Genomic DNA, 16,276 nt, shown 5'->3' on the forward strand with positions numbered 1-16,276 from the left:
AGCGACCCCGGGAAGGCAACGCGACGTGGGACAGATCCCTTGGAAGCCGCCGGCTCCACAAGAACTCTGAGTAACACCGGCCTACAGGCCTCAAGAGAACTGCAATAAGAACTGTGGTAACCCGAATTAAGTAACTTGCAACCGTCTTCATAAAGTTATTGACTGTATTCCCAAGCCTGCTTAAAATCTATATAAAGATATATATTTTTACAAGAATACGGTCTGGTCTCGTTGTGTGGTGGGTTGGTTGTAAAGGTGTACTGTTGCAAGTGTTTAACCCAATGTGCCCCAAAGATTAGCCTACGACTGCTTAAGCCACACTACCTAGAGGGTAAGCAGAGGTTGTCTGGAAGGTAACCCTCAGCCCTGACGAGGAAGAGAGAGTCCCTGCTTGTCGCTAGTGTCGCACTGCGCCAACTAGAGCCTCCCCCTTCCTACAAATCCCAAAAACACAAAATAAGCTAACTCAGTGTTTGCAAGGTATGACGCAATAAACTCTTGATGGAACCTAGTAAGGACAGTCTGGATGTTTCTTTTCTGTCGTATTTGTCTTGAAGTTTTCTATACTATTGGCCAGGTGCAGATTTGCACCAGAGTGCTGAACAATGCGAATAGCCGAAAGATGCGGAAATGGCGTACAGTAACTCTGCCATAGTGAGGGAAAGAAATTCCCAAGCAGTGTAAGGGAACAAGCTTGCTGTGATGAACGCTTGAGAAAAAATTCAGCATCTGGTGTCATGGTTACATGGATTGTGAGCACAAACATGCGGTGTCAGGGATACAGGGAAGGGGTTTTTAGGCAAAGTTGCTAAGGTAATGTCCAGGTCTGTTCATACATCACAAGCCTTCGCTTGCAAGTGGATGAAGGCGCACACGCCTGTTAATGTGGCATGATCTCTGTGTGGAAATAGAGCAGTCTCTTCTGCCTGTATCACGAAGCATCCCTGCCTGTGAATTCAAAGACACGCTTTTAAGGCTGACCGTACAACCATTCATAAAATACTATTCTAAGAGTTTTATATCCTCATATATAAAGTGGTAGGTTTAACCCTGAGCCCCAAAGAGCAGGGATCTTATGCAGTCAGAGGTGTCTGGCAGGGCAGTCGCGTGGTGTCAAGGATACCAAGAGGGCATGAGTGGGCTGGTGGCACCCGGGCTGCGGATAGACACGAACACTGTCGTGGGCGCAGCAGGCGCCTTGATTTCTGGTGGGTGCTACGTGCATGCCCAGCACTGCTGTGTGCTGAGTGAGAGCGACGTGAACCTCACACGGACTGGCATGTTAACGATAACCATTATACCCACATCCCGCTCAGCAAGGCAATCAGAGAAAGAGAGGCGACGCATATATCGCTACACTGCAGAGTGTACTTCAAGGCGCTTTCAGGCTAAACGAGAGCATGACAGTATTTGAGTGGTGCTGTCAGAACGGCTCCACCTGTTTCAAAGCTGTGTCTTTCTTGTATAAAGTGAACAGTATCACTCACATTTGTTTTAGAGGGCCAGCCTAAAACGAACCCAAACTCTTAAGTCACAAATCGGCAATTTAGTCACTAGGCCACTTGTGCTAACACCAATTGTGTGCACATTTAGCTCATCCCGCAAGTGTAGAAATTTAGCACAAACGTTTGTGCTCATTGTTTTAGAGGTGGGCCCAGGGCCGGTCCTAGAACTTTTGGGGCCCCGGGCGAAAGGGAAGATGTGAGGCCCCTCTAATTTGCATGTAACATCACAAGAAGTGACCACAGAAAGTGACATTGCGGGACTATTGATCTTATTTGGCATCACTGAAGAGACCTAACATGGATATCAGTAACAATGACAAAAAGATAAATATACAAATGAAATAAGTCCATATATTTTCAAACTGTATTAAATGGATTACATTTGTCACATTGGATGGAAAAGCTAGTTCCAGGTCTTAGAAAGATGGATGTTTTTTCACTCAATGTTAACTGATCGTTTCCAGATGAGTGCTTGATGGAAATTCCAGTTCTGTCTCATAAAGGGGGGAGATCCTGTTGAGGTAATGAGGGGCGGGATCATTCAAAATATAAAATTACATAAAAGCAAACCTCGCACATTTCAAAAGTCTCCCTTACCATTTTTTTGTGTCATAATGCTGCCACCTTAGGATGACATTAATACTAAGTAATTTCTTTTAACGTAAATCTTCTCACCAGTATACCACACGCACATGCTAAGAGTCGTAGGACAATCTTTTTTGTGTGTGGGCTCTTTACTTGCCAGAATTATGTTGAGTGCAAAAACACAACACATATAATACAAAATTACAAGACACCATTGCGAACAAATTAAGATTGTACATAAATAAAAGAAGACCTAGAACAACCGAGACCACTACTAAATCATACATTGACTTGAAGGTATGCTGCAGATTTAAGTTTTTTTTTTAAATCGTTTTTGATTTGGTGTTAGAAATGCAAGTGGCCGGCTTTAGCGCTGGTGGAGCCCTATGCAACAATGTTTGTTAGTGCCCCTAATTACTTCCTCTGCCACGGATTCCCTCACTACCACCCTTTAACAGTGCCCCTCGAGTCTCCATAACCACATTCTCACTGAGATGCATTTAATTTGATTTACAGCGCTACTGATACCAGTGTAGGGTGTCAGAGAAATGTATATCACACACATTATACAGAGACAATCTCTCATAAATGTCTAAATCGCTGTATAGGAAATGTTACATAAGACAAAGGACTACAAGGTGTAGGAGTCATCAGACAATCATGTTACTAGGCATTATAGTTTATTAGTTATTGGTCTGGATAAACACAAACTCTGAATTTAGAACGTAATACCATGGTTGGAGGTTCTCTTTAATAGCCAGAATTGAATTCTATCCCAATGAACCCTTTTTGCAACATTAAGATAACCAAAGACTGGGGAAAAAACATAATCCTCCAATTTATACCTTGAAGTTTGCATGCAGCTCTTAGATGACAGTTAATAGCTCACTGTTCAATGTTAGGATTTTAACTTATTAACTGACTTATTTACAATATGTGCACTTTGTGATCTGAATGGTACATGTTCTTTACAGCAGGCACATTAATCCTCTGCTCTACCTTTCCACGAGTCAAAACTTCCACTAGACTAAACTTCAATCTTTCTCAAGGAGGAACATTAATCACTGGAGTTATCATGACATTTTTATTGTTGCTGAAAATTGCTGGAGGCCAGGAAGGAGGCAGCAAGTGCTTTTAAAAATATAATATACTTGCAAAGATGACGCCCCCACCCGAAGTGAGCGCTCAGTGCGATGTCACCGGTCCCACCGCCCTAGAGCCTCCCTGCTCAAGGGTCCTGTGACCTCAATGACCGGGTCACTGACCCTCTAGGGCATGGGAACTTACAAACTTTCTCTGGGGGGGGCAAATTAACAGTGTGGTGTTTGGCCGAGGGCCGCACCGGTGGGGGTGGGGTCAAAGGGGGAAAGCAAAAAGAAATTGTGTCCATGAGGTTTCACACAGGTCCCTGCAGCAGATGCCTTTGTCCACTGAGCCACCAGACCAGCATACCCACATCTCTTTCTCTCTCTCCCTCTGTCTCCCTTCCTCTGTCTCCCTCTCTCTAGCTCCCTCCCTGTCTCTCTCCCTCCTTGTCTCTCTCCCTCTGTCTTTCTCCCTCCTTATCTCTCTCCTTCCCTCTGTCGCTCTCCCTCTGTCTCTCTCCGTCTGTCTCTCTCCGTCTGTCTCTCTGTCGCCCTGCCTCTGTCACCCTGCCTCTGCCCCATCTCATAAAAACAAAAGTAGCGCTTCACTGGCAAACTCTTTAAAGTGGCGCTAATGTGCTTTGGGTTTGAATAAAATCAATGTTGCCACATTTTTCGATCCACACTGTCTTGCTTTAGTTATTTTTCAATGTTAACCTTTTATTTCTGTCCGTCCCGAGGGAGCACATTTAAAGTGAAAAATGTCAGAAAAAGACAGCCTTTCCAGCAAGCATGTTTTTTTTGGTGGGGGGACAAAGAAAGGAAAGAGTGAGTAATGGCTACAGGGCACAAGGAGGGGGCCCCCACACCTGGATCTTGCTCTAGTGCCTAGAGGCCCAGGGAAAGGGAGCCCGCTCCCCTGGGCCTCCAAGCAGTAAAGAAGCATTTCGTAAAACACTACTGTGACAGTTCTACATACATTTTAAATGCACGTTCCCATAAAAAAAAATAGGGGATACAAAAGTAAACACGAGCCAGTTGATCTGGCTGCTCCCTCCTCCCCTCACCCACCTCTCCTTACCTGTGTCTGGCTGGTTCTGCTAACAAAGGGGGCCTTCTGTCACCTAGCAACAAAATGCAGAAAGGCAATGGCCAGTACTTAGCAGAGGTGTTGCCTCCCCCTGACACTGTGAGCACACATAATTGCTCGCCCATTTGCGGTGCAGTCCCTACTTTGTTTGTCCCTTCCCCCCCCCACCCCTGTGCACCCAGGAATGCCATCACACCCTGACAGCAAGGTCAAGACACCTCACATTTGTAATTTGATTGCGTGGGGCAGGGGGCCCTGGAGGTTAACTGTGAAAGCGTGCCCTTTCACAGTGAAGCAGGGCCCCCCTGAGCGCGAGGCCCTGGGCAGTTGCCCACACTGCCCATGCCTAGCGCCGGCCCTGGGTGGGCCAGCCAGCCAGGTTTATAGGACGAGTCGTCATTAAGGTAACTGTGGAGATAAGGTGTAGGGGTCAATTCCAGTGACTTCCACTTGGAGTTCGAGTCCCGGCTTCAGCACTTATTAAGTGTTGAGTGAGACAAAGACCAGTTGCTTTAAATTGAAAATACATTTACTAAAGTACATTGCTTTGTCGAGTGTTGTTCCAGTGTTCTGTTTCCAGTACAGAAATACCCATGTGATTTCTGTAAGGTGCTCTTACACTGCTCGGCCTACAGTACCTCTAGTTTAAATTCTCCTGATACAATTAAACAAGATCAAAGGTTTTTTTTATCTGTTGACTGCTTCTTAGCGCCACTCATGCCCCTCTTAGATACAAACACATTAAACTCGTAAGAAACAAAAGCGTGTGTTTGAAGTGCCCTTTTTTGGAATATTATAGCTCCGCTTGTTGGAGTTCCAGAGGCACGTCTGGAACTCTTGATCATGGAGTTCTGTGTACTGCACTGCACACCATCAGCACAGTAAAACTTACCATACACTCGAAGTAACACTAATGTTGATGCAACTTTACGTCAACAGTTGCAACACACGACAAAGTTAAAAGAGTCATTTGCACTAATTGGGCAATGAAAAAACCCACCTTTTGCACCCAGTCATGGCTCACGGGGGTGGGGGTCCGAGAGAGAATAAGAATAACATTTAGAAAACTTACCTGACCGCCTCTGCTCCTGGTCCGCGTTGGTGCCTCTACAAACAGGAACAGCAGCACTGGAGTGGCAACCCCTCAGCCAATCCTGGCGCTGCTCCAGCAGCGCCAGGATTGGCTTAGGGCATGGTTATTCTTTGCCCACCGCCTGCGTATTAGGAGACCGAGGGGCTCCTAATGGGCATGCGCATACCAGTGCAAACACAAGTGCGCATTACTGGGCACGGGCAAAACATTTGCTTACCTTCCCCACTCATGTGCACTTGTGCTGCTGTCTGTCCCTGGCTGGTCTTACACTGCATTTCAGTCAGCATGACGTCAGACATCCCACCCCCTTCAGATGGGTGGGCGGTCCGACGTCATGTTAACTGACATGATTGTCAGTTCTCCCTCGGCGTCTCTGAATTTAAGTAAACTGAGTCAGTTTACTTAAGTTCAGAGACGCCGAGGGAGCTGCGGGCAGGGGGGCAATGCCCCTACGCCCCAATGGACGCACTGCGCCTGCTCCCAATGCCAAGAGCTTCCACATGTTTCACTTTAGGATTGATATAACCTTATACATATTCAGGAATTAAGTATTAATTCAACCATCCAGGGGAATGTGCTGTATGGCTAAACACTTGTAAGGTCCCAAAGGCGAGAGCTATTGGCTATGCTAATGCTTGTTGAAATTGTTACAGAAGCATACAGTTGCAGGAGTCTTGGCATGCTAGTGTTAATGACACGTTTCCAGTCAAGAATACATAAGAAATAAGAAAATAAACCCTTTGGATTGTAATCGATTCCATTGTGAAGCAAGTGAACCACAGGTCTGTATATTAAATAACTATTCATCAAATCCTACAATGGCAGAAAATCAAGGCTTATCATACACAGACAAAGAAGTGGATTTTATCTTCTAAGGTCCACCTCTACTTTCTGATTTTAACATCAACCAAGCCTTAGCCCAAACTAAAAATTTGGATATCCTTACTGAATTGAAGAAAGAACAGGTTAAAACTGTACTTCATGGAGTCATGATGACGGAATACCTCAGGGCAAATGTAGCACAAAAAAAGCCTCTGGGTACGCTATTCACCCCACATCTTTCTAACGGACAAGATTTTCAGGAAAGACTGGGCCTCCAGATCCTGGCGATGCACAAGGGACTGGCTAGTGCAAATAATAAAAACAGCCACAAGATTATCAGAGGCATTCACGATCAAGATCCAAATCAGCGAAACAAATCTAAAGTCTATGGTACACATCATAGTCTTCAAAAAACGACTAGATGAAATCAATAAAGAAATGTGTGGAATGAAAGCTTTTTGTAACACAGAGCAACATCCAAAAACTTAGTAAAGATTGAAAAAAGTTCAGTCAAGAGAAAGTCTACCCTTACTCCAGAGACGAATACAAACCACCAGAAGGAGATGGAGAAGAAATAACAGATAATGACTCCTCAGGAGGTAGCTCCTCAGACTCAATTAACTGGAGTGGAAGCAACAATAACAGAGGAAGATGCGAATTCCAAGGGAGAAACAGAAGGAGAGGACGTGGATGTCAATGGCCTTGGCAAGAACTGGTCCCCCCAAGGCCCATACTTTCAACCCTTTCCACCGAATTATGAAGGATGGATGAAACCACACATCGTAGGAACACTACCACCTCAATATTTCTATCCCTTAAAGAGACCGCCTCTTTTAGGGAGAGGCCAACAACAGCCACTAGCACAAAAAAAGAGAGGACAGATGGGAAGATACCAATACAAGCACAATTACGAGGTGCAAGTCGAAGGAGCCAACTCGAGGGACGAGCAACAGTGGCCTATCCCAACCTTGATGGGCAGTTACCAGCCAGACACAGACAGTTTCAAAGAGGGGGTGAGTATGGGCCTTAGGGAACATTGTGCAATACCATGTATGTGTTTTTTTCAGGCAGCACTTCTCACTTTTAGGTTTAAGGAGACTCCGGACCCATGTAATGTTTAAGATTTAGCATATACAACGATAGTAGTAGGTGCATGGTATTGCCCATTGACTATGGGACATGTAAGGCTAAAATAGTCAGTTGTGAAATTCCAAAGTAGTATGGCCACATGGCAACAGAGTGTCTCAGAAAACATACATTAAGTTATGCAGTCATGTGCAACAGTGATCCCAAAAACATCCACATGTTGTTCTAGTCTCTGGATTTAAGCACCCCCAGTTCTGTGTTAAGTGATACAGGGCCACTTGCCTGTGACATGCCATACTTCAGGTAGCAGACAATATGCAACTTGAGTCCTTGGTAAGTGGGGAATGATCTGTATTATGACAGAGCAAACACCACTGGTGCTATCTGTTGTCCAATATAGAAGCTGGCAGGTGTGAACGTATATACAGGAGTAGAAGCAGTTAACTTTGATAATGGAGGGATGTGCAGGGGCACACCACGGAAATCTTTACAACGAGATGACTTAGTGTTGCATTTACAAGTTGAAGGAATGCTTTCTCCTTTAAAAAGGCAGCAGCACATGTAAGCGTGCTGAAAGGCTTCATTGTAACAGTGATAAAAGCATGTTTGCATGAGCTATTTCGGGGCCAGAAGTATTTTTGAATTACTGGAGTCTGGGACTTAAGATTTATGATGGTTTGGATGTTGGGGGCGTTGAACAGGGTTTGTTATGGAAAACGATGAGTGCTGTACTAAGAAGAACAGCTGAGGCTTGATGCTGAAACGTTGCATGGTCTAATTAACTCAGAGTGAAATGGATGTTTTAACTTGTCTGTTGTTAATGATGGTTGTTTATTAATTTTTGTATCCTAGATACCCCTGAGGAAGGGAATTTCCCGAAATGCACTGGGTGATTTTAAATAAAATCGTGGCATTTGGAAACATATAATTCTCCTGTGTTTTCATGAAAAGCTGTGAATAAAATAGTGAATGAGTAAAATGAATTGAAGAAAACTAAAGGGAAAAAATGGCACAAAGTAATGGAGTAAAATTAAGAATAATGAAAAGTTAAATATATATATTTGATTGATTGGATTAATTAGTGATGGATGTGGCTGTGAAGCTTGAATGGGATGAACTGTGGTTCCTTCGTGTTCGTTTGGCATTGCAGCGCAATTGGGCAGAGCGCGGAGGAAGCTTGCATGCGTAAAGAGTGTAGAAGCAATAGAGTATGGTTAAAATGGAGTACAGAATACATATGGACTACATAGGTGTGCATTTCACCACCCATAATTTACAACGTATATGTAGTGATGTCACATGTCAGACTGGTCCTTACATAAAGTTAAGGACTGAATGCATCCTATATGATATCTAGCTAATTGCATGTTTTGACCTATGTGTAGATTACAACATATGTATGTGGTAGATATACAGAATAGGTGCTACTCAGTAACAGGGGTGTAAACACATGGATGTGAGAGTCATGCATTCCCAATGGCATTGATGGGTGTCACAAGGTAGATCGATATGTTGATGCAAAAACATGCATAGTCTGAAAACTAACTGATCTGTCTGGAATTGTGCCTTTGCATACCTCTGAGAAGGGCAGATTCAGTCAAGAGAGGGACATTTGTGCATAATGAAATTCATCAGGGAGGGATAGGCTGACATGTTCGGGTGAGATGTGTTCATCAGCAGTATTCACTGGCTTGTGATCAGTGTTGGAAAAAGGTTGAAAGTGATATTCATTTATTTATAGTTTTATATACCGTTTACGTGACCCTTGGGTATCAGAGCGCTTCACAGTTACATGGGTTACATTTGGAATATAGCGGGAGTTGCTATATACAGTTATATACAATATAGAGTGCATAATTGGTATATTTGTAATATAGCGGTTGCAGCAGTATTACTATATATAATAATCTGGTACAAAATTCTCCTAGCAGTTTTGGCAAAACACTTATACAATAAAATATAAAATACAATATACACTGGGGTATATTTGGACCATAACAGGTATAGCAGCATTTTTCTTTCTTTCTATGAACTTCTTAAGGAACAAGGTGTAACAGTATTTCTATACATATTGTTCTGATGTGCTTTCCGCTGGTTCAACATCATACACAGCTCACCATCTACGTTTAGGTATTAAAACCGATACTTAATCACATTTCTGATGAAGGACATTCTAGCTTAAGGAAGGAATTTGCTCATTAGGAAGAGGTTTGCTTCCTTCTTGAATGTTGCTGTGTTTTGAATTTTTCTAATGTTTGGAGGTAGTGAGTTAAAGATTCTGCGGGCTGCTCCGGAGAAGGCTCTGTCATATGTTTTCTTCTTCCGAAAGATGGGAGGTTTCATCAACAGCTCTATGGCATTCCTAGCTGGTCTACTTCCTCCTGATAGTTCTATTTTCTTAGCTAAGTACCTTGGTGTTTTGTAGTGGAGCGCTTTGTGGGTAGTACATGCCAGTTATAGTTGAATTCTGGCTTCATAAGGTAACCAGTTTAATGCTTTCAGATGAGAGTAGATTTGGTCGTATTTTCTAGATCCTGTAATGAGTCTTGCGGCTGCATTAAGACAGTCTTTTAGTGGTGCTGTGGAAATTTTTGATAGACCTGCTAGAGTAGTACATCCATATTCATCCTTGAGATAACTACGGATTGGACTGTCATTTTGAGGTCCGCCGTACAAATGAGTGGGTTCACTTTTCTAATATAGTTCCGGTGAAACCGAGCACTTTTTGCCAATGATTTGATGTGGGCTTTCATATCTAGGTTCTTGTCAAGCGTGATTCCCATGGCTTTTGTAGATTCAACTAGAGTAGGGGTGCAGTTTAGTGCTGTGATTAGTTTGGTCCATTCCTTCACTTCTGTGAGGTTCTTTGGTGGTGATAATAATAGGAATTCCGTTTTTTGTGCATTTGTTTCAGGTGGTTGTTACTTAACCAGTAGAGGGATCCCACTATGAGTGCAGAGATCCCATCACACGTGCAGAGATCCCACCACGAGTGCAGAGATCCTATCACAAGTAGAGAGATCCCACCATGAGTGAAGAGATCCCATCACAAGTGCAGAGATCCCACCATGAGTGCAGAGATCCCATCACAAGTGCAGAGATCCCACCATAAGAGCAGAGATCCTACCACAAGTGTGGAGATACCACCATGAGTGCAGAGATCCCATCACAAGTGCAGAGTTCCTACAACAAGTTCAGAGATCCCATCACAAGTAGAGAGATCCCACTATGAGTGCAGAGATCCCACCATGAGTGCAGAGATCCCATCACAAGTGCAGAGATCCCACCACGAGTGCAGAGATTCCATCACAAGTGCAGAGATGCCACCATGAGTGCGCAGATCCCATCACAAGTGCAGAGATCCCATCATGAGTGCAGAGATCCCATCACAAGTGCAGAGATCCCACCATGAGTGCAGAGATTCCATCACAAGTGCAGAGATGCCACCATGAGTGCGCAGATCCCATCACAAGTGTAGAGATCCCTCCTGAGAGCAGAGATCCCACCACAAGTGCAGCAATTCCATTACAAATGCAGAGATGCCACCATGAGTGCAGAGATCCCATCACAAGTATAGAGATCCCACTATGAGTGCAAAGATCGCACCACAAGTGCAGAGATCCTATCATGAGTGCACAGATCCCACCACAAGTGCACAGATACCATCACAAGTAAAGAGATCCCACTATGAGTAAAGAGATCCCACCTTGAGTGCAGAGATCCCCCATGAGTGCAGAGATCCTGCCAAAAGTGCTGAGATCCCACCATGAGTGCAGAGATCCCATCACAAGTGTAGAGATCCATCACAAGTGCAGAGATCCCACCACAAGTGCAGAGATCCCATCACAAGTAGAGAGATCCTGCTATGAGTGCAGAGATCCCACCATGAGTGCAGAGAGCCCACCATGAGTGCAGCGATCTCATCACAAGTGCAGAGATCCCAAAATGAGTGCAGTGATCCTGTCACAAGTGCAGGGATCCCATCACAAGTGCAGAGAGCCCACCACAAGTTCAGAGATCCCATCACAAGTAGATAGATCCCACTATGAGTGCAGAGATCCCACCATGAGTGCAGAGATCCCATCACAATTGCAGAGATACCACCATGAGTGCAGAGATCCCTTCACAAGTAGAGAGATCCCACCAAGAGTGCAGAGATCCCATCACAAGTGCAGAGATCCCACCATGAGTACAGAGATCCCATCACAAGTGCAGAGATCCCACCATGAGTGCAGAGATCCCATCACAAGTGCAAAGTTTCTACCATGAGTGCAGAGATCCCGCCACAAGTAGAGAGATCCCATCATGAGTGTGCAGATCCCATCACAAGTAGAGAGATCCCACTATGAGTGCAGATATCCAATCATAAGTGCAGAGATCCCACCATGAATGCAGAGATCGCACCACAAGTGCAGAGATCCCACCACAAGTGCAGAGATCCCACCATGAGTGTGGAGATCCCACCACAAGTTCAGATATCATATCACAAGTGTAGAGATCCCACCACGAGTGCAGAGATCTCATCACAAGTAGAAAGATCCCACTATGAGTGCAGAGATCCTGCCATGAGTGTAGAGATCCCACCATGAGTGCAGAGATCCCATAACAAAGGCAGAGATCCCACCATGAATGTAGAGATCCCATTACAAGTGCAGAGATCCCACCATGAGTGCAGAGATCCGACCATGAGTGTAGAGATCCCATCACAAGTAGCGAGTTCCCACTATGAGTGCAGAGATCCAACAACAAGTGCAGAGATCCCACCATGAGTGCAGAGATCCTACCACAAGTGCAGAGATCCCATCACAAGTGCTGAGATCCCACCACAAGTGCAGAGATCCCATCACAAGTAGAGAAATCCCAATATGAGTGCAGAGATCTCACCATGAGTGCAGAGATCCCACCACACGTGCAGAGAGCCCACCACGAGTGCAGAGCTCCCATCACAAGTAAAGAGATCCCACTATGAGTGCAGAGATCCCACCACAAGTGCAGAGATCCATCTATGAGTGCAGAGGTCCCACCACAAGTGCAGAGATCCCACAACAAGTGCAGAGATCCCACCACAAGTGCAGAGTTCCCATCACAAGTAGAGAGATCCCACTATAAGTGGCAAGATCCCACCATGAGTGCAGAGATCCCATCACAAGTGCAGAGATACCACAATGAGTGCAGAGATTCTATCACAAGTAGAGAGATCCCACCATGATTGCAGGGATTCCATCACAAGTGCAGAGATCCCACCATGAGTGCAGAGATCCCATCACAAGTGCAGAGATCCAACCATGCATGCAGGGATCCCATCATCAGTGCAGAAATCCCACCATGAGTGCAGAGATCCCACCATGAGTGCAGAGATTCCATCACAAGTGCAGAGATACCACCATGAGTGTGCAGATCCCATCACAAGTGCAGAGATCTGTGATGGGATCACTGCACTCATGGTGGGATCTCTGCACTTGTGATGGGATCTCTGCACTCATGGTGGGATCTCTGCACTTGTGACGGGATCTCTGTACTCATGGTGGTATCTCTGCACTTGTGATGGGATCTCTGCACTCATTCTGGGATCTCTCTACTTGTGAGGGGATCTATGCACTTGTGGTGGGATCTCTGCACTTGTGATGGGATCTCTGCATTCATGGTGGGATCTCTGCACTCATAGTTGTATCAATCTACTTTAGATGGGATCTCTGTACTTATGGGATCTCTGCACTTGTGATGGGATCTCTGCACTCATGGTGGGATCTCTGCACTTGTGGTAGGATCTCTGCTCTCATGGTGGGATCTCTGCACTTGTGATGGGATCACTGCACTCATGGTGGGATCTCTGCACTTGTGATGGGATCTCTGCACTCATGGTGGGATCTATGTACTCATGGTGGGATCTCTGCACTCATAGTGGGATCTCTCTACATGTGATGGGATCTCTGCACTCATGGTGGGATCTCTGCACTTGAGATGGGATCTCTGCACTCATAGTGGGATCCCTCTACTTGTGATGGGATCTCTGCACTCATGACAGGATCTCTGCACTTGTGATGGGATCTCTGCACTTGTGATGGAATCTCTGCACTCATGGTGGGATCTCTGCACTTGTGATGGGATCTTTTCACTTATGGTGGGATCTCTGCACTCATGGTGGCATGTCTGCACTCATATTGGGATTTATCTACTTATGATGGGATCTCTGCACTGGTGGTGGGATCTCTGCACTTGTGATGGGATCTCTGCACTTGTGGTGGGATCTCTGCACTCATGGTGGGATCTCTGTACTTGTGGTGTGATCTCTGCACTCATAGTGGGGTCTCTCTACTTGTGATGGGATCTCTGCACTCATGACAGGATCTCTGCACTTGTGATGGGATCTCTGCACTTGTGATGGAATCTCTGCACTCATGGTGGGATCTCTGCACTTGTGATGGGATCTTTTCACTTATGGTGGGATCTCTGCACTCATGGTGGCATGTCTGCACTCATATTGGGATTTCTCTGCTTATGATGGGATCTCTGCACTGGTGGTGGGATCTCTGCACTTGTGATGGGATCTCTGCACTTGTGGTGGGATCTCTGCACTCATGGTGGGATCTCTGTACTTGTGTGATCTCTGCACTCATAGTGGGATCTCTCTACTTGTGAGGAGATCTCTACACTCATGGTGAGATCTCTGCACTCATGGTGGGATCTCTGTACTTGTAATGGGATCTCTACACTCATGGTGGGATCTATACCCTTGTTATGGGATCTCTGCACTCATGGTGGGATCTCTGCACTCATGGTGGGATCTCGGCACTCATAGTGGGATCTCTCTACTTGCGATGGGATCTCTGGACTCATGGTGGGATCTCTACACTTGTGATATATCTGCACTTGCGGTGGGATCTCCACACTCATGGTGGGATCTCTGCAATTGTGGTGGGATCTATGCACTTGTGGTGGGATCTCTGCACTCATAGTGGGATCTCTCTACTTGTGATGGGATCGCTGCAATCATGATGGGATCTATGCACTTGTGGTGGGATCTCCGCACTCTTAATGGGATCTCTTTACTTATGGTGGGATCTCTGCACTTGTGGTGGGATCTCTGCATTCATGGTGGGATCTCTGCACTTGTGATGGGATCTCTGCACTTGTGATGGGATCTCTGCACTCATGATGGGATCTCTCTACTTGTGATGGGATCTCTGCACTCATATTGGGATCTCTGTACTAGTGATGGGATCCCTGCACTCATGGTGAGATCTCTGCACTTGTGATGGAATCTCTGCACTCATGGTGGGATCTCTGCACTTGTGATGGAATCTCTGCAATCATGGTGGGATCTCTCTACTTGTGATGGGATCTCTGCACTCATGGTGGTATCTCTGCACTTCTGATGGGATCTCTGCAATCATGGTGGTATCTCTGCACTTGTGATGGGATCTCTGCACTCATGGTGGGATCTCTGCACTCATAGTGGGATCTCTTTACTTGTGATGGGATCTCTGCACTTGTGGTGGGCTCTCTGCACTTGTGATGGGATCTCTGCACTTGTGATGGGATCTCTGCACTCATGGTGGGATCTCTGCTCTTGTGATGGGATCTTTGCACTCATGGTGGGATCTCTGCACTCATATTAGGAGTTCTCTACTTGTGATGGGATCTCTGCACTCATGGTGGGATCTCTGCACTTGTGATGGGATCTCTGCACTCATGGTGGGATCTCTGCACTTGTGATGGGATCACTGCACTCATTCTGGTATCTCTTTACTTGTGATGGGATCTCTGCACTTTTATTGGGATCTCTGCACACGTGATGGGATCTCTGCATTCATGGTGGGATCTCTGCACTCATAGTGGGATCAATCTACTTGTGTTGGGATCTCTGTACTTATTGTGGAATCTCTGCACTTGGGATGGGATCTCTGGACTCATTGTGGGATCTCTGCACTTGTGGTAGGATCTCTGCTCTCATGGTGGAATCTCTGCACTTGTGATGGGATCACTGCACTCATGGTGGGATCTCTGCACTTTTGATGGGATCTCTGCACTCATGGTGGGATCTCTGTACTTGTGATGGGATCTCTGCACTAATGGTGGGATCTCTGCACTTGTGATAGGATCTCTACACTCATGGTGGGATCTCTGCACTCATAGTGGGATCTCTTTACTTGTGATGGGATCTCTGCATTCGTGGTGGGCTCTCTGCACTTGTGATGGGATCTCTGCACTTGGGATGGGATTTCTGCACTCATGGTAGGATCTCTGCACTTGTGATGGGATCTTTGCACTCATGCTGGGATCTCTCTACTTGTGATGGGATCTCTGCACTCATGGTGGGATGTCTGCACTCATGGTTGGATCTCTGCACTCATAGTGGGATCTATCTACTTGTGATTGGTGGGATCTCTGTACTTGTAATAGGATCTCTACACTCATGGTGGGATCTCTGCAATTGTTATGGGATCTCTAGACTCATGGTGGGATCTCTGCACTTGTGGTGGGATCTCTGCACTCATAGTGGGATCTCTCTAATTGTGATGGAATCACTGCACTTGTGGTAGGATCTATGCACTTGTTGTGGGGTCTCTGCATTCATGGTGGGATCTCTGCACTTTTGATGGGATCTCTGCACTCATGATGGGATCTCTCTACTTGTGATGGAATCTCTGCACTCATGGTGGGATCTCTGCACTCATGGTGGGATCTCTCTACTTGTGATGGGATCTCTGCACTCATGGTGGGATCTTTTCACTTGTAATGGAATCTCTGCACTTGTGGTGAGATCTCTGCACTCAGGAGAGATCTCTACAGTCATGGTGGGATCTCTGCACTTATAGTGGTGTCTCTTTACTTGTGATGGGATATCTGCACTCGTGGTGGGATCTCTGCACTTGTGATGGGATCCCTGCACTTGTGGTGGGATCTCTGCACTTGTGATTGGATCTCTGCACTCATGGTGGGATCTCTGCACTCATAGTGGGATCTCTCTACTTGGGATGGGATCTCTGCACTTGTGATGGGATCTCTG

This window comes from Lissotriton vulgaris, chromosome 5, assembly GCF_964263255.1.
Source record: "Lissotriton vulgaris chromosome 5, aLisVul1.2, whole genome shotgun sequence".
In the NCBI taxonomy this organism is placed as follows: Eukaryota; Metazoa; Chordata; class Amphibia; order Caudata; family Salamandridae; genus Lissotriton; species Lissotriton vulgaris.